Source organism: Acanthopagrus latus, chromosome 5 (assembly GCF_904848185.1).
Source record: "Acanthopagrus latus isolate v.2019 chromosome 5, fAcaLat1.1, whole genome shotgun sequence".
NCBI classification, from domain to species: Eukaryota; Metazoa; Chordata; class Actinopteri; order Spariformes; family Sparidae; genus Acanthopagrus; species Acanthopagrus latus.
This window is the reverse complement of record NC_051043.1, coordinates 28,707,994-28,732,052: the sequence shown is the minus strand read 5'-3', so window position 1 is coordinate 28,732,052 and position 24,059 is coordinate 28,707,994. Positions and strand designations below refer to the sequence as shown.

Genomic DNA, 24,059 nt, shown 5'->3' with positions numbered 1-24,059 from the left:
ACCCTGCAGGATCATCTGATGGCCCAGCCACTGCTCTCTGACCAAACTCCACAATAAAACCACCTCCAGGTTGCGTTGACCAATGTATTCTGCTCAGCTCAGTATGGAGGCAGTCTTATATCACTCACAGCTGAGGCCACTTGACCGTCCTCGCTGATCAACAGCTCCAGGGTGAATTAAGAAAGAAAAGTAAGCCTCTGCAAGCGCTGCTGAGGAGAGAATACATCTGAGATCTTCCACTTAAAGCAAGGCCGCTCTCGCATCTCCTTCATTGTGAACATTACGCCATGGAAGATTCAAGGCGTTATTATAAACTGCATGCACACTGGTGCTGAGCACAGACCATGCAGCCATTATACGACGGCTCAGCTCGCACCGTGAGATCCATTGTGCTGAAACGGCTGAAAAAGTGTTGTTTTAATAAAGGAGCTTATTAAAAAAACGTTAACTGTATATCGAGGAGAGGAGTATAACACATAATGTGTAGCAGGAATAATGTATTCATGTATGCATTACACGTGGCAGCCAGTTCGGCGGAGCCACAACACGAGCGTGGATGTTTGTTTAACTCAAACAGGAGAAAATGGAGCATTTGTCGGGGAACACCGGATTTAATCCACATGCGATGCTCCAGCGAGTTGGGGGCAGCAGGACGATGTCTGTGCGACTGAGACAGAATCAACTACAGTGTGTGTGTTTATGGTAATGAGGTGAACGTGTCACACGGTGCAACAGTGTGGCAGTGTTGTGTTGTTTCTTGGTGCAACAGTGGAGCTCAGTGGCACAGAGGACGGAGACGTAACGGGCTGTGATAGATACACAGTCATTGTTGGTTCGGGTCTTTTCACAGGATTTGTTGTGAGGACGCGATTGTTGACAGTAAGAAGAAATGTGGTGATGTTGATGTTGTTTGCGTTCAGTCTCACACACTCATCCTACTGCTGCAAATACTCACTACAGCACCAAATGTGCATCAATTCACGTGACAGTAGTCGACAACATTTGTACGATTTTCCTCCTGTTAGAGGAGCATGAGATGACAATAAAATAAGAGTTTCTTTTATTAGATCATATTGCTGCTGTCCACATAATCAGCAGAAGGAAGAAGAAGGTAAGTAAGTTAGAATTAAAGGTGCAGGCAGAGCTAGCAGTTTGCTAACATGGGTTCGAGATGTACTTCATAAACATTCAAGCGGTGTCGATATCAGACTGAAATAGGTGGTTGTAGTCGTGCACACTGACTTAAAGATACTCACAAACAAGAACAGTACAGACATTTGTATATAAATTAGTTTCAGCCTTGAAGAACAAATGAGCAGAAAACAATTAAATGTACAATAACTTGCTGGTGAAGAGATACAGAATACTGTGTACTGTTTTGTGTGTGTGCACATTTGCATGTGTTGAGCTCAGTTAACGTCCATGTAAATGTTGGACAACAAGCACGGAGGACGACTGCTGCTTAAACATCTGGGCTTAAAATCTAAACATGGGAGCGTATGAGAGGTGGTGCTCTTGTTGAGTGTGAAGCTTATGTAGCCGTAAGTGTAATTCTGTTTGCCTCCACAGTTACACGCCTGCTGATTTAGGTGGAAGATTAGATTTGTTAGAACTTTGGAAAATGATGCATCTCACCTCCGTTCAAAGCCGAGAGACTCTATTTTAACAGCTTGTGTTTTTGTCACTCCTGCTCGTTTGTACTCGGTTTTCACATTTTCTCTCTGGATGTATCGGAGTCATTCCGGCACGTAGAGCAGCAACATCATCATCGTCTCTTCATCCCTTTTGCGGAGGCACCTTGGGAACAAGGTTGTTAAGAACATTGAGCTCCGGTCGGCGTCGGATTGTGCGGCTCTAATCTCCGTGTGGAAATTGGTAATCATGAGGTGGCAGGCCATCAAACACAGATAGCCGTGTCAGATAGGATTAAAGATAGCATCGCTTCGATTGATATGTTCGTGTGTGTGTGGCTGATGGATGCTGATGTGACGGGAAGACCTCTTCTACAAGAGGCAGTTTCAGGCAAACAGTGCGGTTAAAAGATGTATTGGTTTTAAATGCGATGGTAAGCCGCGCCTCACAAAAGATGGACTTTTCTGCCATCATATCACTCGACAGCTGCACTTAAGTCGTTTCATGCGAGCGGGCAGACCTGCCTGCTTAGTGGAGTGTGGTCTGAACATGCAGCACTCCGAGCGTCTCAAATCGTGACAAGAGCAGCGTTAAAAAAAAACATGTCTGCTAAGGCATGTGCAATTATTATTCAGGCCAAACTTTAATTAAATTTTGCCTGCATGACATAAAATCACATGTGTTATTGATTGATGCAGAAGTCTGAAACGTCCAGATAATGGAATGGAGATTATTTGGAATTACACATGCTGACAGGAGGAAAAAGCTGAAGATCACGTTCATGTTTCCTTATTTATTGTATTTATTGTAAGTTTTTTATTTCAACAGTTAAGTAGCTGCCAGAAAACAAACCCGGGCTGATCTTTGGAAAACAGTTTCAACCCTGCACGGCTGCACTCGCAGGATTCTCAGTCAGCGGCCTCCAGCACGCCGGTTGCTTTGGAAACCGAGCGCCGGCACTTCATGCTGCTCCCGTCTTCAGCTGGAGTAAGTGAAAGTTTTCCGATCGATTCTGAAAACAGTGAAAAGTCAAAAAGTCAAGATCTCTGACAAGCCAAGCTGGCGCCCAGCTTTAAGAGACATCATACAGCCCACTTGTTTTCTTTGTCTTTCTCTTCATTTTCTGACCTTTACTTTGTGTGTGTTGTGTTTCTGTCTTTCCCTTTTCTTGTTCCTGTGACTTCTTGTCTTTCATTTCTTGCTTTGCATTAATCAAACAACAAACATCCTCAGATCAACAGTGTTGTGGGATTTTGGCTCACTTGACCGTTCAGGAGGGATGAAGAAGACTCGGAGACACCGATGAATTTACGCTGACATAGTTTATAAAACAGCAGCGTAACATCATGTCTGTCTGCACAGAGTGCTGCGAGCCTTCTCAAGTGTCCAAATTATATCCTACAGCTTCAGGAGGCTTCTGTTCTGTTTAACAACATAGCAAGGGGGTGATGCAGAGTCTCTCCCCTGGAGCCACAAGACTGAGAGGTTAAACAGGTCAGAAACACTTAGTCTGTAAACATAGAAAGATCGAAGGCCTCCTTACGAGGTTTACGCAAACAGTTAACCCTAACCCTGACCTTACCCCTCGTAGAGCAATCACTATCATTATCCAGACTTTAACATCTGTACAAGACACTCATGACCTCCTATTGTTTGGAGACATACTGTCCTTGGATAATCATATTTCTTCCCCAACAAAACAACATCAACAGTAAACCTGGAGCCTATTCATGGACATCCCAGCAGGCGCTGCATACATGCATACATTAATCAAATAACACTTTGGTTACAATCAGCAGCAGGATGGATCGTCACCGAGGCAAACAATACATGTGCAATGTAAACACTGCAGACGGTGTGTGAGACGCACGAACACACACATCCAGCGAGGTTAGCAGCAGCGTGACGAGCAGCTTCACCTCCCGGCGACCTTCTGCTCACGAGATCCAGCTGCGTGTTGTGTAACATGAATGAACGTTACATCAGTGTCTCTCACATGTGAATCTATAAATGCTGCTTGACACCGTCCTTGTATAATGTAAATGACGTGTACATTATATCATTCTATGTATGTGTGTTAGTTAGAGCACAACCCCACGGTGCAAAGCATGAATGGGAATGGATTTGCACATCTACAGCACTTCTCTAGTCCACCGACCGCTTGGGGTTCAGCATCTTGCTCAAGGACACTTCGACACGCAGCTGGGGGAGCTGGGGATTTCGAACCAGAAACCCTCTGATTACTAGATGATCAGCTCTGCCTCCTGAGCTACAGCCAATGTACAAAACCTCTTAACTCAACCTTAATAATAAGAATTATTATGACAAATGGACTTGATCATATTCCTGTTCGTGGGTTCGTCTACACCGGCCGAATATTCTGGTTCATAACCGGCTGGGAACATGTCCAGCCCGTCTCACAGAAAAGATTCATGTCAGTACTTTGTTTTGCCAAATACACTCTGAGGTGAAATGTCACTGCTGTCTGTATTTTGTTTCCTGGCAGTGTTTCTTTTCACATTAGCACCGAGATGTTTCTACCACACGCAAGTGACAGAAAGGTTTATGGGATATATTATCTGAGGTCGGATTCTGTCTTTGTGTTGATGGATCATCTCTCACCAAAATTTGTCAATGATGCCCACCAATATATTCTGTTTCATTCAAATATATATATATATATATATATATATATATATATATATATATATATATATATATATATATATATATATATATATATATATATATATATATATTACATATTACATTGCTTGGGATGAAATTTAAATTCAAACAGATTTAAATCGAGACCTGTAAAGGTGCACGGTGTGGTTTTGGAGAAGAAATTCAAACCCAGGATTTTGTTATTTGCAATATTATTGAGGTAACAATATCAAACTCAGAAATACTTTTTACACAGCGGGATAAAGAAGCAGTTCTAAGTGGAAAATAAGGGCCAAGAACACTGTTTGAAGCTATGAAGGTGGCAGGGGTCCGCCACATATAAACAAAGTAAAACAGGATGAAATTGTGTAGTTCAAGGTCAGTTTGTTTACTCAGTTCATTCAGTCAGTGAAGATCTTTCTGTTTCTACACGGCGCACCTTTAATACAACATTTTGTATGATTGAAAAATCAATCTGTCTCGTTTTTAAAAATTTATGTTGGTTAATTACTGCATCTGTTTATTTAAGCGTGGCTGTATTTGTTCTATTGTGTTTACCTTCAGTGACCTCGGGAGGGCGAGGAGCTCTGTTTACCTACTGACATCTGGTAACACAGTGAGACAGGTACGTACACTACGCTGCAGGTCATTATTATTATCATTACTTCTTACAGGAGATGAGATGTGACATGCTGTGTTCTGATTTGAGAGGTAGAAACAGGCGAACAGCTCCGGCGCTGATAGATACCGATATAACTGCACTGTTGTCTTTCCTCTCTTCAGATGTGAGTATTTATGATGTGCAACATACAAAATTCATGGTCCTTTCACTGCCGTCCTTGACCTGCTGAAAGGCTTTGAAGCCTTTCCCTCCGGCTGCACTGACAGGGCCACCTCGTCCTCCTGCTGCATTTCACCAAGCACAGCAGAATACAGTAAAAGACATTTTAGAATTATTCCCATTGATAAGAAGACATAAAATACTCAATATTTTATAGGTCGTACGAGCCTCATAAAAAATGCCTCTCCGTGTAATTACAGTGCAAGACAGACAAGTCTCTCCGTCTTCTGCTCTTACATGTCTTGCATGGAATATTTTCACCGAGAGGTTCAGCACCGCAACAACATGCCATTTCAAATAAAACATGAGTGTAGCCAGTGTGTGACCGCTGCGGCAGAATAATGAATAGCACAGCAACCGCTCATCCTCCTCGTGTCTCCTGCGGTCTTATCTCGCGGAAAGCGTTTCATCCATTTTGCTCGGGAGCAAAGCAAAGGTGGCAGGCAGCCCTCGGCTTCCCGTAGTAGATGTTGAGTTTGTGACAAGTTAACTCCGGTACTAGTCTGCCCTGCTGAACAGAATGGAACAAGAGCAAGCTGTTCTAGCCCATCAAGTTTAGAGGCACATTACCTAAGAACAGACATCCAGGAAAACAGCTGCTGCAGCAGTCCTCGGCGAAGCTGCCGACTGGTCCCGCTCTCTTTCGCTGAGTCCCCATGCGGCCCCTGTGACACGTCATGCAAATCCAAATGGATGCCCCCCCCCCCCTCGACTTTATAGGGGAAAATTAATGTGAGTTTTCTGCATTTTGAGCAGCCTGTGCAAAGAACCACATGGCACCATATGGCACACGCACGGAGCCAAAAAGACGTTTGGGAAATGTTAACACAGTCATATTTGTGTGGACAAGTTCTATTAAAGCATTCAAAGTGCAGCGAGACTGAAGACATTTAGAGCAGGCACGTTCTCATAGCAGTGAAACACTGAACACAATACAAGTGGTTAAAGTCTTTTTCAAGTCAAAACCTCCTCAAACACAGACGTTTGCTCCGTCTTTGTCCCATATGTCACTGGACGCAATTCCAGACAAGATAGCATGTAGCCATTTTGGCTCTTTTCATTTCACACTACAAAGAAATGAAAGGTGACAAGCTTTTTTCCAATTGCCTGGCCTTTCACAACTGATTATACATTTCTGCCTGTGGCGTAGAATTGAGAAAAATATTAAGCAATTTGCATATTATGTAGCCTTCACCTCCTCGCCCCAAAACGTTCTGGTGGGAAGCTGAATGATGCACCCGGATTCAACGGAAAATTGATAATGGCTCTGCAGCGTATCATCGGAATCTGGGAAAAAAAATTAAGGAAGAGTGATGTTTACAAAAAGCAATCTGTTTGATGAGCGCTTCAAAATCAATTTCCAGCAACAAGGGTCAAAGCAGCCTCCCTTGATTTGACAATACTGTAGCTTACTGCTCCCCAGCTAAATGGTGGCGGGTAGATGCATGCAATTACCCGGCATAAAGCACTCCTGACTCCCTCCTAATTATAAACCCTTGTGAATAATCACAGCCCACTGCAATTAATGGAGCAACTCTTCAGCAGAACACTGGAGAGAGCTACAGCTTGCACTGGCGACACATTTTAATTTCGCAGATTTTCATTAGGCCTATCCATTTTTGAAATTAGACTTATGAAATGTGGCCGACCTTCTGATGCCACAGAAGCAGGCCTGATTGCAAACCTGCCCCAACTACGACGTCTGAAATATGCAATCAACATTTTTCTACATTTCTGCACGTCGAACGCCCTCGAATGAGACGTAAAACCCAGACTTGCACGTCACGATTCGGTTCATAGTGAAACCTTAAGTTTTACATCAAGGTTTGCTTGGAAGAGTTTTTAGTTAAATCTGACCAGAATTATCACATCGAAACAATAGCTGTGGTTTATACAGATCCAAGTGTAACAAGGCACAAGGTTAATCTAACAGCTGTATCGAAGGCAACTGGACTTGTTGACGTCTCACCTCTCATCCAGGAGGCTTCCTCACTTCTAACCAACCGGAGGGGAGATGACAACAAATGGTTCCTTTGAGGACAACCATGTAAACATCTTGGCCAGAAAAGACAGATGGTTTGAAAGGGAAATAAAAGAATCCATCTATGTCCAATATGGAACGGCCGTGTTTGAACGGAGGAGGTGGCGTTTGACATTATTTATCACACACGCTTCACACCTGGGCTCACCTAGCTTACAGCAACCCACGCGAAGGCCGGTTGGGTCAACGAGCTCACACGTGTCCTTAGACACACAGAGTTTAAAAGTCTGCGACTCCCCTGCTGTTAATAAGAAGTGAAGAAGCCTCTTGGACGAGAGGTGAAACGTCTTCAAGAAGCTGAAACAAGTCCAACATGAGGCAATTCATCCTGCCCAGGCTGCTAAAATCATTCAACAAAGACCGTTTGAGTTTTGCTTTGCTTGTTTTTTAACTGTAATATTCAGATTGTATTAAAGGAATAGTCAATATCTAGCACTTCCTTATTCAAAACTAGTGACGCAACCTGTGCTTTTCTTGCTAAATCACTGAGGTAGAGAACAACTGCATGAACATGCTGCACATCCTTATTCCTGTTTCTACATAGGAACTAAATCCATCATGCTCCGGAACATAAAGGATCATGATCACTCAAAATGTCACTTTAACTGTGCGCGTCCTCACCTCCTCCGTTATCTTCACACACTGTCATTCGTCTCTTTAATGAATGCTTTACACAACGCGCCGCTCCGTACAGGAAATAGTTTTGGAGGTGTGCGATATTTTCATATGAAAAATGCACATTCATTATTTCTCACGGTAAGAAGAAGAAATGTTTCAATTCAACAGCCGAATCCAAAATAGTTCATTTTTAGAAAAATGGCAGATATGAATTTTCCACCCTGCTTTTTTTTTTTTTTTTTTACTCTTAATTAAAGATCATCCAAAATTGATCCAAACTTGGAAATCTTGCTGACCGTCAAAATAAATGATGAATGATTCCATCAATACAGCAGCTGGCAGCTCATGATATCTTCCTTTACACCAGAGGTCTCTTATCAATTTTGCAGAACTGTCACTATCAGGTCCAAATGGCAATAAAAGCTCCAGTGACAGTATTGGATCAAAGTTGGGGGGTTGTAAGGCAAAGGCTTCTCATATGGGACCGTCGGCCCCTTGAGCTAAGACGGAGGCGCCGATAAGAACCTGACTCCTGGTGGCTCAATGCAAAATGTATTAACATACAATGTTGTTACCCCATATTGGGCCGAGTGTGTCCTGCAACCGGAGCATTACAGAGGAGAAAACAGAGTTATAGCCGACGTCTTATTGCACCGTTTATTCACCCTCTGCTCTCACCGTGGGAGACAATACTGTGGCATTTGATCCGTGGGAGGAGGCGATGGTTCGGAGAAAAACAGGAACGACTGAACAAAGAGGAGTTCACTCCTTCCACTGAATCGCAAGTGTAAACACAGCGAACGTACACAAAACTGAACGGACTCCACCAGAGAAGGCGTCCTCCACCATATGTTTTTATAGTATATTTCGTAAAAACAGTGACACGGCCGTGACCCATCTTCCCACAGATACCGCAGTTATTGTATATTTTTTTCCAGTGAAAATATAAATATACTGATAAATCGAGTTTAATGTGAACGCAGCTTCAGGAGAAAACTTTTTATTGCTGGGTGTTTACTTGTAACAAACTCTTTTTGTTTTCATGACTGAATAGAATGAATAAACAAACTGACCTTAAAGGACAACACAGTGTCCTGTTGTTTACATGTGGCGGACCCTGCCAGCAGAGCTTCTAACAGCGTTCTGGGGACGTTATTTTCCCCTGACAGCAGCTTGTTTAATCACTTATGGAAATAATACATATGTCTGAGTTTCTATTATTTCCTCATTAATATGTATATATTATAATTAGCGCCCCTTTAGTAAATCAGTCTGATGATATCCTCCATTTTTATGCCTTTAACAGTGAATATATCCAATTAATAATGTGTATGTGTTTCACTTGACTTCCTCCTTTACTGCCATAACAGTGTACAACCACAAGAGGGCGCCACCTAGCTGTAAACACAAATACGGGTTGTACTTTGGCGACGCAGATGAATTATTTTGTTGTTTTACCAATGAGGACACACTGTCATCAAGCCAACCAGTCAGTTTCTAAACTAAAAGATTGCATGTAGAATTTCAGCGTCTTTTAATTCATACAGTATCACTGAACATATACTGGTGGTAAATTAAAGCTCAGGCCCTGCTGTGCTGTATCATACTGTCATTCTGTCATTCTGTCTTTGTCTTTGCTCTCTCTGGCTGATGACCTGACCAGTGGTGCCCTCCAGGATGGCACTTGTGTTTAAGCCTGCACTTCAGCTGACACACGGCTCAACACCCCTCGCCGAGTTTCACCCACTAAACACAAGATCGAAGTAAAACAGTGAAAGGAGAAGTTTGGTGAGTCATGTTGCAGAAAAACAGAAATCACACGTAACTGACACCCCTTAATTTATCATCATCTCTGAATCACTTCCTATAGACACACTGCTGACAGCTAACCAAAGAAACCTACTTACGACTCCAGACGAATTTCTGCTTGTCATTTCGCTGTTTTTATGACTCTCAGAGCTGCAAAATAGGAATTATGATAACATACTTTATTTCTCTGACAGCTGTGGACTGAAATATTATACTTTCTCAAAATCAGTATGCAGAAATAAAGCACCACAGTTTCATACGGGGAAATAATTTGAGATCGTAAGTAAAGATGAGTTAGTGGAGAACAGACTGGAAGACACTGCTACTAATGAATGAACTACTCATTACCTAATGATTCATTAAGGTAGCGCTGGAACCACAGTTAATGAGGAGTTATTCATTAACAATTAACTATAAAGTCAGTGACTACTCACGTTTTTGTGTGCCTTTGTTGTAAAGTGTTAACAAATAGCCGCTAACCACGTCTCATTGAAGCGCATGAGAAAATGAATCCTTCACACAAGATCAAATACGATGCACACCGACCTGCTGGGAGGCAGTTTTCAATCACGCTCGTGACCTGGACAACAAAGACATGTATATGCGGCGTAGTGTAAATGAAAGTGTCTTAAATCTAATCTGAAATTTTATACGAGACACTGCATTATCTTTATGAGGTCATAAGCGCAATCAAACTTTGATTTACGACCGCTGGAATCGTCGCTTCTGACAGAATCATCGGCTGCGTTTTCCCGGTTGCAAAGCGAGGACGCCGGCTTTTCTGAAGAGAGACATTGTGTAATCTCCTCTGCGCCTCACACAAAGTCATCCTGTTTTTTCGATAAAAATGACTTTCAATAAGCTCATGAAGCGTTTTCCAAAAGCATCTCTCCTCTGACTGAATCTCTGGTTTGGACAAGTCAGGCGTCCGAAAACTAAGACCACAAAAATGCCTCATTCTGAGAATATTTGGCCGCTCAAGGGGGCGATTTCATACTCTGAGATGCTTGATAAACACGCCCCAGAACATAAGAGAGAATTTTATCCCGCTGTGAACAAGCATTTCATCCTTTGGATGCCCCCATTTCAAACAACTAAAGGGTTATCAGCATTTGAGGCGTCTCTCTCCTCAGATGTGGCTGAGGCCTGAGTGAAGACAAACACAGAATGTCATGTAGCAGCTCCTAAAGCTTTCTCTCCCCTGTGATCACTTTACCATACCAGAAGAAAGCCTGACAGAAGACCAGAGTGCAACTTTGTAAGGCTTGTTTGATGTTGCATATCATACACACTGGAACAGCTTCGCTTCAAAAAAAAAAAAAAACCCTCCCAATACATCACAGCCTCAGGGCATCGACTGTGAAGCATGAACACGTGCAGGAGGAGGGAGTCTGCTCAGGTGTAGTTCGGGGACCTGCGTGTCAGGTGATGGATATATGAGGAACGATGCAGAGCTGCGGGGACGAGCGGCGCCTCTCGGGGCAGCTTGGAGGTAATTTTACGTTTGGTTCCTCCTCATTTCGTGTTTTGGTTTCTGTGCTGCTGTTAGTGGAACCTGCAACGCTGTTCTTCAGAGACATAAAGGTGCTTTCACAGTAATAGTTTTTCAGAGGCTCGCTCCGGCAAACAACAGGTAGAGGAATAAAAAGGTGATATTTCAATCAAAGAATAAGTCTTCAACACGCCTGCATGTAAATGAAGTGTAAACTTATAATCCTGCATTTTAAATCAGCTCCTACGTAATTATAATAATACAGCGCAGCTTTACCAACACACTTCCAATTTTTAATTTCAATCAAGCAGTATGAATTATAGATGCTTCATTTTCTCTACTACTTTTATTAACTTGGTTTATTAATAACCTGGTTAAAACTTACTCACACGGAGAATATTTTCGATCGAAGTAAAAAAACAATTATAGACTAATTTCACCACACACGGAGTTTAAAGTTTTAACTACAGATTGACTGACATTCACACTGACGTCAGTATTTAATTGAAGTATGAATTCATCAGGTGAGCAACACTTGCTGCCTGTCACAGCTTTAAGGTAATTGTCTTCATTGACTTTGAAGACAAAGTCCTCTCGGTCGGAACAGTCTCAGTTCTCGACCCCGACAGAAGCACCTTTAATCCCAGCGAGCCAGACCTGCAGAGGTGAGCCCTTCAAGTTCAAAAACTGCAAACTGACCTGATTTGAGGGATTTCAGGGGAGCCAATCAACACCATGTCCAGCTGTGATGGATTTACCCAAGTCAGTTAAAAATAGCCCAGAGGAAGGGATGAAAGTCTGGAAAAGTTGTGTTTCTTTAAATTTAACCTTGTGTAAAAGATTTACAGAACATTATAATTCATCAGCTGAAGCTCTGAGTCTGAGTCACTGTGCCTCAGAGGGTTTGATTGCTTTTTTCTGTAACCTGCGCTGCTGATCACCCAACAGAGTGATTGGTCAATGTTAGCCTGAGTTCAGTACCACTAGTGGCTGCAAGATGTTGGCTCCATTTAATCCCTGACTGCTCTGGATTCCATTCAAACAGTCCCACTACAGAAGTGGAGGTCTCACTTGTTTATTTGGCCTCGACCAACGTTTGTCCTGGTGTTAACCTCGGGAAACAAGGAGCAGTCACGAAGAGACGTAGGATTTTTTTTTTGTATGTATGTTTGTTTATCACAAACTCGTACTGTGTGTATTCTTAAGGCCAAACAGACACGTTGAATTGTATTTATTGCTCATAAAAGATTTGCAAAGATGATGTTTTTGCGTTAGTCACGCACATACAGATGAATCCGGTTGCTTGGCAAGATTTGAAATTATTTGCGCGAGCATACTGTCCATATAGTGACCTTTTATTCACACAGGTTTTTTTTCTTTATAATGCCACATATTGGATTAATGGATCTTCTATTATCTGCTCAGTAATGTCAGATACTAGTCTAGTGATGTTCAGTCATTTTCTTATTGTCAGTAACTCCAATAATCGATTGATCCTACTGACATGTTGCTTCAAACTGTGATGTTTTTCCTCCCCTCAGCTTACGTCTCTGTATATACACGTTATAATGTTTTGTTTGGCTTCTTCAATAAAAACTTGTGTTCGCCACAGAGATTGTTTCGTTTTGATGCTAACCTCTGGGTTAGCCTATAAAAATACATCAGCGCTGCACCTCTCTATGGAGGCAGCTAATTACTGTATCATTTATAGTTCGGCTTCTTCTCAAGCGAGGGTTGAATCACATGTCCAGTTCTGTCTGATGACAGGACACAACAGCAGAGTGCAGGACAGGACGCAGGTCATCTCCACCGTCAGCCTGCCACATTATCCTCCTGTCTGTTCGGTCCTTCCTCTCTAATGAATTAATGATGAGACAGACGTCTCGCTCTCTTTCGAGGCTCTTAGCTCGATACGCAACACATCTCTCCACTTCACTAGTTTACTCCAACAGCCTTATTACAAGGAGGCAGGCGGTGTTTTGTTTTGTTTTTTTTTTTCCTTTTACAAAAGCAGGGTTTCATTTGGCTGGAGCAGCTGTAGAAACTGTTTCCCTCAAGGCACTGAAGAAGCACCTCAACTGTGGCGACATGTATGTCTGCCAGGATGAGAAGTCTGGTGGACACACTTTAAAAAGCAGTGATTTCAAGTCTCGGTTGGTTTTGGTGACACACACACACACACACACACACACACACACACACACACACACACACACACACACACACACACACACACACTCATGCACACACACAGGGTTACCATGGTAACAGCAGACACTCCTTGAGTAACTAATTTGTCAGAAATACAACCCCGTAGAGCAGCTGGTGTATCGCCTTTACAGTGCAGTCAAACAAACTCACGCTGCTTTAACTCAGGAGTCATTAAAAGATACTCGCAAACCGTGATCAGATGGCGCGCTGCACGCAGCAGGAGTGGTTCTCCCTCGGCAACAGCAGGTCACAGTAAAGTTGGTCACCTTGCTGGAGGAGTTGGACGTCTGCATCCTGTCACCTTCAGCTCATCCAACAGCTCATCCAACAGCTCATCCAACAGCTCATCCAACAGCTCATCCAACAGCTCATCCAACAGCTCACTACAGCTGCAACTGAATGTTCTGTTACCGCCGTGAAAAATATTAAAAGTGACTCGCTGACAAAACAAATACAGAAAGTGATCGTTGACTTGTTTGGTTGATGCATTTTTAAGAACGATCACAGTCAGCATGAATTACAATAATTGCAATTTGGGTGTCAGATATACAAAAAAAAACAGCACCCAGATTCACCAGAAAAGGCGAGTTTTTAAAGAAACCATTCCAAATGAATCCAAAAGGAGACGAGCAAAGAAGGCAAGAACAAGAACAGAGAGCAAACCATAAGACCGAGCGGGAACACGGGGAGCACATTAGGAACAGAGAAGAAAAAATAAAAACACAGGATAAAGGCAAGATAACGGAGACACGCGAGGACGAGAACTGAGCGGTCGGACCAACAAAGACTGAGGGAACAACACAAACTAACGAGGGGACGAGGTGCAGGTGGAGCGAGGCAGCGCAGAAACACAGGTGAGGGAAATGATTTGAAAAACACTAGAAATGGGGAAAGGGGCTGATAGAAAGGAAAAAGATGGGGAAACACTGGAAGAAGGGAAGGGGCTAATGAGCGAGGGCAGGTGTGAGGGGAAAGAATGCCGGAGAAGAACTTGGGTAACAAGGCTGTGCTAATTAGACAGACACGAGACAGGTGTGCAGGGAAAATCAGCCTGCCGAAGAAAACTGGAAGAATATCACCTGATATTTTTTCCAGTTGACCCGGCCAGAAAGCCAGACACAATCTACTGACCTAATCGAGTCAATATTTTACTTTGAATCTCAATTTTTTAACTCGTATCTGTCCGTCTGCCCTGATTTCATTTCATTCCATGCAAAGCCCTCTGCTCCTGTGATAGTTTGGACCAGAGATCTATTTGCCACGTGGTGCAGACAAGTTCCCACTCGAGTGAATTTCCAGACAGTCAGTAAAAAAGCACAACTTACTCTGCGTTTATATCAACTTTGGTTAATCGAATACTCAACCTAGATACAGAACTGGTAGGACGACTTTCCCGGTTGTCTTTTTGCAGAAGAAGGTGAAGGAGACAAAACTAGATGAAGTCATTAAGAGCGCCAGTCAAATGCCAAACGTGTCTCATTTATTATTATGAGGACAATTAGATTATTAGATTATTAGACAATTAGAATGTGAATTATTAGAGACAAGAGTCAAATCATAAGTGATGTTTAAGTCTTGATTTAATTGCTGAACTTGGTTTCACTGCACGCCGCCACACTGTGCTTTCATCAACACACCGACTTTTAAACCTCAGTCATGCAAAAGAAAAAAAAAACAAACAAAAAGAAAACCTTGGTTGCAATATTTAAACTTTTGTGCAAAGGGTTTCATCTCCTGTTCTTTTCAGCTCAAATAGAAAATGCACATAAATACAGATGTAGACAGAGACACACTTAATCAACAGAGACATTTAATTCATGAAACACGATGTCGGCCTTGGGGACATTTGGGAGGATTCTTTTGTTTCAGTGGTGGTTAAATGAATGAATAAGTGGACACAGCACCGGGATTTTCAGTTTTTTGTCATCATCAGTCAGAGTGCTATTTACCCTGGACTGGTTCTGGTTCTGTCTCTTGGTCCTTACAGGTCTGATACTGCTGTTTCATCCTGCGGTGTTCCTCAGGGATCCATCTTGGGTCCTTTTGAAATTTCTTCTCACACAAATTCTTTGGAGCCTGTATAGCCACATAACAAACATCTTTGCCACCACTGCTATGCTGATGACATCCAGCTGTATGTTTCTTTTAGACCTGATGGCGTCGATGAACTAAAACAACAACTGTCTGACAGCTATTGAGGACTGGATGACAAACCACCATCTACAGCTGAACTTTGATAAGACTGAGGTTTCTTAAGTGTTTCCTCTACTGTACAGATCGGTCTGAGTTTTTTTGACCAGTCAATGCATTTTTGAAAATCATAGAAATCATTAACACGCACATATTTTTTTCCATCTGAGCAACAATGAGAAACAACTCAGGTCTTAGAAATGATCCATGCTTTTACTTTTTAACCGCTTGAACAAGTCATCCCAAGATCCTTTGTTTTGTTTTCTCCTCCTTTCACCATTTTTATGGTTTTGACGTTTAATCTTATTTGTTAAGCACCTAGTGCTCTGTGAAAGGTGCACTGTATTAATAAACTTTGAATAAACTTAACATAGAATTGATATAAGCACTGAGCACAGGCTGCACAGTTATAAACAAACATTTAGCTCCTCAGCTACTGTGAGAATTATTTTGATATTTTGATATTTTGCATTTTGCGTTTTCTGCATGATTGCACACAGCTGCAAACTGAGCACATAAAACAAAAAAGCACACACAACGCTGAGTCAAATGCAACCCGGCAGTGATCAAACAGTGCAATCCGGCTCTGTGAAAACCAAGACATATACATCCAAAGCAATAAGCTTCCCGCATGGCAAACCATAATGCTTGCTTTTGTTCCAATCTCTAGGGCTTGCAAAGGGAATGCGACATGTCAGGCCAAATACTGCTCAAACAACAGAATAATTACAGCAGCATGGGTAACAGCAGGGGGGCAGGCATGACCTCCCCCCCTCCCAACACAACACAAAACACCAGCAGAAAGATCAGCGGCTCCTCTGATGAGGTGGCATAAACTCAAGAAACAAGGCATGAACCCGACAGGAATGTGTTAACTGGGCTGTAAGTATCACTGTAATGTTCTCTGGATGAGGCTTTTCTTTAAAACACAGATTTCATTAGGATGCGTCGTGACATTACACCTCGGATGTAATTTCTCTCATGTAGCAATGGTGGAAATGTGATTTTTTTTTTTTAAGCTATCCTCTAATCTCCTAACTTCACAGGGTGCATGAAAATAATTTTCAGCCCTATGAGGGTCAGTCTTCAACATGCAGCAGCAATCGTTCCAGCTCCCAGCAGCCATCCGATAAGGTATTAAAACATTTTTTAAAAAGAAGGATTTTGATCTCCTCTTCATCTTATCTGCTTTGGCACTGCAGTCCTGGCATTCTGTTTGAAGTGTGTAAAGCAAATCTTGCAGCAAAGTAATTGTTGCAGCCTCACACAGTCCTGAGGAAGATTTTCATTGGCCGAGGCCTGTAATCACTGAAGCACGCGGGCAAAATGCATCCGGACCATGTTGTGGGAAGATAGAGCTCCGGAATCAGATTGCTATCTGAAGCTCCATGGGCCACTCCAGCATGATGCTAATCAAACATCTAATCAGCCAGGTCATTTGGAGTTATTAAATGATCTAGATAAGTGCACCGGCATTGTGGGAGCTGCAGAGTGAGGAGAGAGGATGAGCAAGCTGTAAAACCAGCTCGCTTCGAACGAGTCCTCACCGCTGAAGTCACGACCACTCTCCTACTTTCACTCTGAACAAACCTCCGACTGTCTCACCCAGAGGAGGAAACTGCTGTGCCTCCGGTCACCAGCGGAGACAGATCCACATCCAAACATGCATCTCCAGGCCGGCTGAAAGTGTCTTTTTCAGGATGCCACAGCGGTGGAGGGCTCAGGGATCGATGACTGTCAGCCAGCCTCACCATGTAATTACAGAGCTGCAGACACAGAAATGTATTAAAGAATTCAAAAGCCTGAATAACAAATTAAAAGTGGAATATAATACCCATTGTTTTATACAAATCCTTTTCATGTGAAACTGCAACTGAAAGCCTGCAACACCGGCTGCATGATCGGTAATACTCCAGTGGACCACAGTAAGCATGCAGATGATGCTGTGGTCATTAGTCCAAGTAGCGCTGGTCTCCTGCAGCGTACAATACCAGTGAGAGTGTCGTCTTAGTCTGTAGAACCAAACCTCAAATGGTCGCCAGTCAGGTTAAATATCTTGGGCATTTATTACAGAACAACAACGAAAGAAGATGATGACACTTACAGGCAATCCTGCGAGATACATGCACAAGTAAACCTGCTTTTACACGAGTTTAGTTTGTGTACAGGAGGAGTGACGACGTCTCTGCTCAGCACACTGTACACTCTGTAAAGTGCTCAAACTACAGGAAGCAAGAACACAGAGACTTCCAGGATCTTATAACGACACCTGGAGAATGATACCTAAGAGACCAAGCTGGAATAGTGCAAGTGAGATGTTAGTTGCTGCAGGAGTCACTACCAACGAAGCTGTTTTAAGAAGTCTCATGTATATATTTATTTGCTGTCGCAATAAAGTTTTGAAAAATGAAATATAACATTTTTTTAGAGATGCATTTCAGTGTTGTCCAACACAGGGACCTGCCATTAGTCAATGCAAAGCACTGGCAATAGTTTCAACGATGAAGAGCTTTTTTCCTTTTTGAGGAGAAGCTGGTCGTCCGCGCCAAAGTGGAAAAACAAGCAACTTTTTCAGTCGTTAGAGCGAGCACTGGGAATGAGGCAGAGCTGGAGTTGAGACAGACTCGAAGTGTTTCATCACTGGAAAGACGATCTTTAAATTTAACCGGGCTGTCTTTGCAGTAGAAAGATGCAGATAGTTTTTAATTTGGCTCTTCATGACCAGAGAAACCTGAGAAAGACAGCTGTGTTGATACCTTTTGCTCAGCGACCAGATTGCAGATAGACCGGGACGCTCCCGCTGACATGTGACGTTCTGTGGATCGTTCTGGGTCTCGGTTTTCAAGCAATGGCAGCCTGTTGCCAGTAACAGAATTCTATATCTATATTTGGGTCCTCACAGTTTGGAGAGCTGCCCCTCTTCTCGCTCTCAGTCCAGCCCTCTATATACTGTTCCTTTGTGTCCTCGCAGGCAGGCATACAAAAATGTGGCGGTACAATCTAGTTTGCACAGGAGAAAATTCTGCATTTGGCCTCGTGCAACATGTATTTTAAGGCACTCCAGTTCAAGGATGCAAATATAAGAAAGGACGGGAGTGAATACAAAACGCACCGCTTTATCTCTGCAGAGGGAGCACTTCAACATACAAGGAGAAGCAGGGGGCTAAATCTGTGGCAGTGTAAAGAATGTGAGAGACGACAGCTGCTTTTAAACAGTGAGAGAACGACAAAGAACACATTACGAGACGCGTCACAAAGTTCATGCAACACCTGGTGGTTTTCACGCCTTCATTAACCTCATCTTATGTTTCATTCCCGTCTGTTAACCTGCAGTTGCCTCCAGCTTCCTTTATTCCTGACTTTTAATATTTCACAGCAGCTTTACTTATATTCAATTAAAGCAGCCGGTAATGCTTGAGAAAACAGTCATGTTGATTTTCTATTTGTTTACAGAAACTTTAACTCTTTTCTCAAGTTTAAAAATCTCCCAAACTTCCTCTGAACGTAGCGTTCGGTTACGTTACACCACACTGCTGATCTGTGAATGTTTTATCAACAGTTTCTAGCTGCTATCTTGAAATGTGACATTTGAGTTTTCAGGCATGAACATTATCATACTCATATATTCCTTTTAGAGTTGTGGCTGTGCTGACTCCTTCATAAATAGTGTACGTTTTACAATGGAGACTGCAAGTCTCATGTGACTCTTCGTCTCATGCTGGCGTCCACTGTTACACCAGTTTCTGCATAATACGTGCCAAACATTTAATTTCTTCAAAGGTCACATATCACATCTCATGCATGTTGCATAGATAAACCCAGTGCTGTGCAGTCAATCATTATATAAATCCATTTTGTGTACTTTGTGTGGAGCTGGACTTTTTGATTACATGAGGAGACTGAACACGACGAGAGGTTTCTTCTCATGAAGCGAAAATCCACCACAGAGAATGAAGGAATAAAGCTCTTTGTTCATATAAATATGTCTCCATTTTATTAACAATTACATTAAAAACAACCAGGAGTGCTCTACATGTTGCTCCATCAGATTCTCTAGTTTGATTTTCAACAGGTGTTTCTTTAACACACTCTTATCCAGAGGGAGGGGAACCAAGATGAGTCGGTTATTGAAAAGGGAACCATTGGATCTTTAATCTCAAATCTTTGGAGCAACGTGGGCTAAATGAGACATAAGGATTAATTCCTTGTTTGTAACTCATATTGAGCTGAATCTCATGGACACAGTGCAGCAGGTGTGTGTGAGCTGTGGTCAGCTGCACTGATGCGTTAAGGATCGGAGAGGTTGCTTTCAGTTATTTATTTAAAAAACCAGCAACACTAAATGAGCATGAAATAGGAGCTGATCCAAGGGCGGATACATCATGTCACTGTTGGGTGGAAACACTAAGCAGAAAACATTTTCAAGAGCAATTCCCGAATGTCTGTAAGGACGAGCCAGGAGGTTTTCTATCCCTGTGAGACCTCAAGATGTCTACAGCGCATCTGTGGCAACTGAAACAGGGTTTTTCTAACCCAAACCAAGCGTGTTTTTGTACTTAAACCTAAAAACTTTGAGACAAGATGAGACATTAATATTTTCCTCATCATGTTTTTGTACTGCACCCAACTGCATCCCGCCTGCTAGCGATCAGATACGATATGGAAGGTTGGAAGCTAACTGTTGTCGGATGGAGAAGGGAACCGAGGGAGTGGAGGCTCGCACGCGTCTGGATTCATGTCCAGATGTTCCTCCAGCGGTTCCTGGATTAACTATTTGCTATTTGTGTGGATGGAAATTGTTAAAACTTCATACGTGACAGGTGACAGGTGTCAGAACACGTGCCAACAGGTTTATAAATGAACACCTTTCTCACTGTGGCACCTGACAGGTGAGAATCATGGTGCAGAAATCATTCTGTATCTCTGTATTTGTTGCATCTGTGCTGCTGTTGTTGAGCTGCTCTTGAAGTCCACTCTGTCATACAACACAACGCAGCACGATCCAAAACATTTATATTTATATATATATTTATATATATAAAACCCAGAATCACAATCACATCGCCCCGGTCCACAGTCTGTGCAGTGAGCGACACCCTCAGCTCTTAGACCTTCAATTCCAGTGATTTCAAAGTCACACATCATAATTCACCCAAGTCTATTTCAACATCTGTATTTTGTCCGTTTTAGCTTTTCAGTTTGTCTAAAATTCATCCAGACAGCTTCCGTTTTTTTACTGTGTGCACAGCGAGTAGCCTGAAAAACATGAAAGCCAATTCAAATGGTATATAGTTACCTGACTGATCGATATAAATGTATATAGAGGCATGAAACTGGTGATTAATGCAGACAGTTTATAATATTGTATCAAGCTGCAAGACGCCGTGAGCACTTTAACGTTTGATGATTAAAGGAGCACTGTGAAGTCCCGGGAAGTCAGTTTGATCAGAGGAGAAACTGAATAAACAAACCGAGCTTAAAGGACAACACATTGTATGCAGTTGTACTTTGTTCACGTGTGGCGGACCCTGCCACCATGTCTAGTTTCAAACAGTGTTCTTGGACCTCAGAAAAGTGAGTTTGAATTTATTCACCCAAACTACGTAATGCCCCTTTAATGCCCCTGTGTGGGAATCAAGTGAGAAAAATATGATTTGAAAACTGGACAAGTTTCTTTTTTAAATGTAGGTGTCAGGATGTAATAGAATATGAGGTCGTACTTTTTTCAATATGAAGACTTTTCCCTTTCTGAAGGCTGATGATGACCTTGATTCAAAGACAGAAATCTTTTGATGCAGCCATGAATAATTTTCGAGCAGCACTAAATTTCAGGGCACTCCCGTTTTTCTTTTTTTTTTTTCCTGGCTTGCAAATAATAAAAGACTTCTCACGTCATATTTTACAGCCTCACCTTCACTCGCTCACTGGGACACATCGTTATTTCAGGGGAGGAAACGCAGACGGTCTTCTGAGTGTTTGTATCAGAACATTCTGTTTGACTCACAAGATGTTTTCACACTTTTAAATCCACTATTTATTTATCTAGTTGCCTTCATGTGTTTGTGACGGAGCGTACGAATCATGCTACTATAGGACGAAAAATCATGTTGAGCTCCACAAACATGTTGGGAGGGGTTTTAATATTTGAGGACCTGTGATGTGTATTTGCGGAGGGTTATCATCTTGTTTGTGCTGGGATTAACATCTAAACCTCCAAATGTCATTATGATTAAGTAAACGGAAAAAAAAAAAACTTTGTAAATAAAGATATTGACACTTCTTATCGGTCCTCAAATACATCCCGCCCGCTGAAATTAGATTTAATTAGCTGCTTTAAATAACCTGAACTTTAATTAACCGTATCTGCTTAATCGAAACTGTACACAAACATCTTAATTAAAATCATTTTATCTGGCTCCAAGATGACCGCTAATACCTCAGCTCCTAATCGCACCGCCTCGCTGAAAAGGCAATATTGCGGTGAAGAGGAAGCAAGGAGAGGTACAAATGAAGAAAAAGAGGGCAGAAAACGGAGAGAAGAGGGTCTGCTCGACTCGTAATGAGGATGGTGTCGCTGATGGAAAGCCTCGCCTGCAATATGTTATGGATTAGTGTCATACAAGATACCGTTTTTGGCCTGCAAACATTCCCACTGCATATTCAGAGGGGGGATGATGTCTTAATGATTTCACTATTGCTCATAGCTTCAGGCCGCCTCGCTCGCTGCACTGCAATCCAATTTATAGCTGTGGGCGTTGCAGCCCGTATATAACTGTGTCCAAGTTCAGTTTGGTTTATGTCTTGGGCAACAAAGTCACGGCCGTAAATCCCCCGCTGAAGTAAATAATATGTAAATCTCCACGACAGGAAGATATGTGATCGTTATTCCAAAATAAGAGCGCCGCCGTTTCACAAAATCAGGGCACGATTACCACGACGACAGTTTATAGCATTTAAACACATAGCGGCATTCTGTTTGAAGGACTTTGTTTGCAAGAATCAAACCATTTTTTATAGTCTGAACTGTTTCCACGCAGCCCAGGGCCTTGTTAACAAAGAGAAAAAAAACATCTCCAGGCTAAGATGTGCTCAGCCTGACGATGCTTCTGGGAAACGAGGCCCAGAAAAGGTGCTAAACACATCCTGTAAAATCATGTAAGTACATTTCTCCTGGCATGCTAATGTTTAAGAGCCTGCAGGTCTGTGGGGCTTTACACCAAAGGAAACTAAAGAGATGAGAGGCAGGAACATTCGTCGCTGCTGAGTGCAGCTTCCTGCTTACTGATGTGTAACAGAGGATTCTGCAGTCATGGAGATCCTGAACTCATCGTAAAAATTCATTTCATATTCCCTGTTGCTGAGGTGTGTGTCCAGGTGTGCAACTGTGAAATCCATCCACAGGTGAGGGAAGATCATCCCCCTTGGATAAACAACGGAAAAGTCAGTGGTGACACCCGACACCTTTATATTTTCATTCATTTAGCCAAAAATACAATCTTTCCTGGACTTTAACGTAAAGCTTGAAAACCATGTGAAACTTTGCCGAGCAGCAAGCCGCCAACTTAGCCGTCCTTTTCGCGGCCAGGTCCTTGGATTTAGACAGAAGGCGGTAAACTGGGGTCTGTTTTGGTCCGCTAATATGACGCCTCAGAGGGACACTTTTTTCCACCTCCACTGCTGTAAATCTGAGCCGTCGATGTGCCGGCAATTGCGTGAGATGTGCAGAAGTGTCGATGTCCTGCACTGTTGTGCGACTCACAGCTGAGGAGTTTTAAAACCAGGAAACAGCTGATCACAGCCAGGAGATGCAGCGTCTCCTCGGTCTCTGTAGCTGTTTTCTGTCTGCTTGTTGTTGTAGCGGCAAGTTGCTAATGGTTGCTACTTTCAAATTAAAACCCCCCGCTAAGAGCAATGTAAAGCTCTTATTTTGAAGACAAATTCAACCTGCTTCACTGTTCACACCCAACTTTGTGCTTCATGTCACGTCACGTTTACACCTACCTCAGTGGCGGCTTTTTGGAAAAGAAGGAATATTACACCTCCCTTACACCCGACACCCCAGAGCTTCCACATTTATGTGTCATCTGATGGAATATGAATAAATACACCTTTACAGAAGAGACATGCAACATTCATTGAATAAGATGATTTCTATGCAATCTTAAGGTCCGTTTTAGAAAACAGTAAATGTAAAAGATTAAAAAATAAAGGTGAACTTTCTGTAACTAATCCAGTGCTCACAATGACATACAAATAGTTTTGGCTCTACAATGTGAACATAAGCCTGTAAACTGTGGCTGCAGCTTCAAAACAGTGAAATAAAAACATTTACAGCCAGCAGGACTGTTCCACAGCTGTAACTACATTTACATCAAGCACTCCACTGAAGTACGAATTTGAGAAAGTGCAGATTTTCGGTGTCAACAGTGCGAAAACAAAGATTTTCAAGACAAAATTTACAGACCGCTTGAATCTTTGAAATGTTGTTCAGGCAACTTGACGTAACTTTCGTGGCAAAGAAATAAGTTTTGTTGTCTGTCGTTCTTCCGGCGGATGAT

At 42.4% G+C, this 24,059-nt stretch overlaps 2 long non-coding RNA genes across 2 annotated transcripts; one reads left to right on the top strand and one right to left on the bottom strand.

The window, feature by feature from the left end:
• Positions 1-2,410: 2,410 nt before the first annotated feature.
• LOC119019698 lies at positions 2,411-14,124 on the bottom strand. Its single transcript, XR_005075128.1, has 2 exons — positions 13,578-14,124; positions 2,411-2,644 (listed from the first exon to the last, which is right to left on the bottom strand). It is a non-coding gene; the product is annotated as an uncharacterized LOC119019698 (long non-coding RNA).
• On the top strand, positions 14,035-16,792 carry LOC119019699. The gene is made up of 3 exons (XR_005075129.1): positions 14,035-14,165; positions 16,172-16,383; positions 16,548-16,792. It is a non-coding gene; the product is annotated as an uncharacterized LOC119019699 (long non-coding RNA).
• Positions 16,793-24,059: the final 7,267 nt, after the last annotated feature.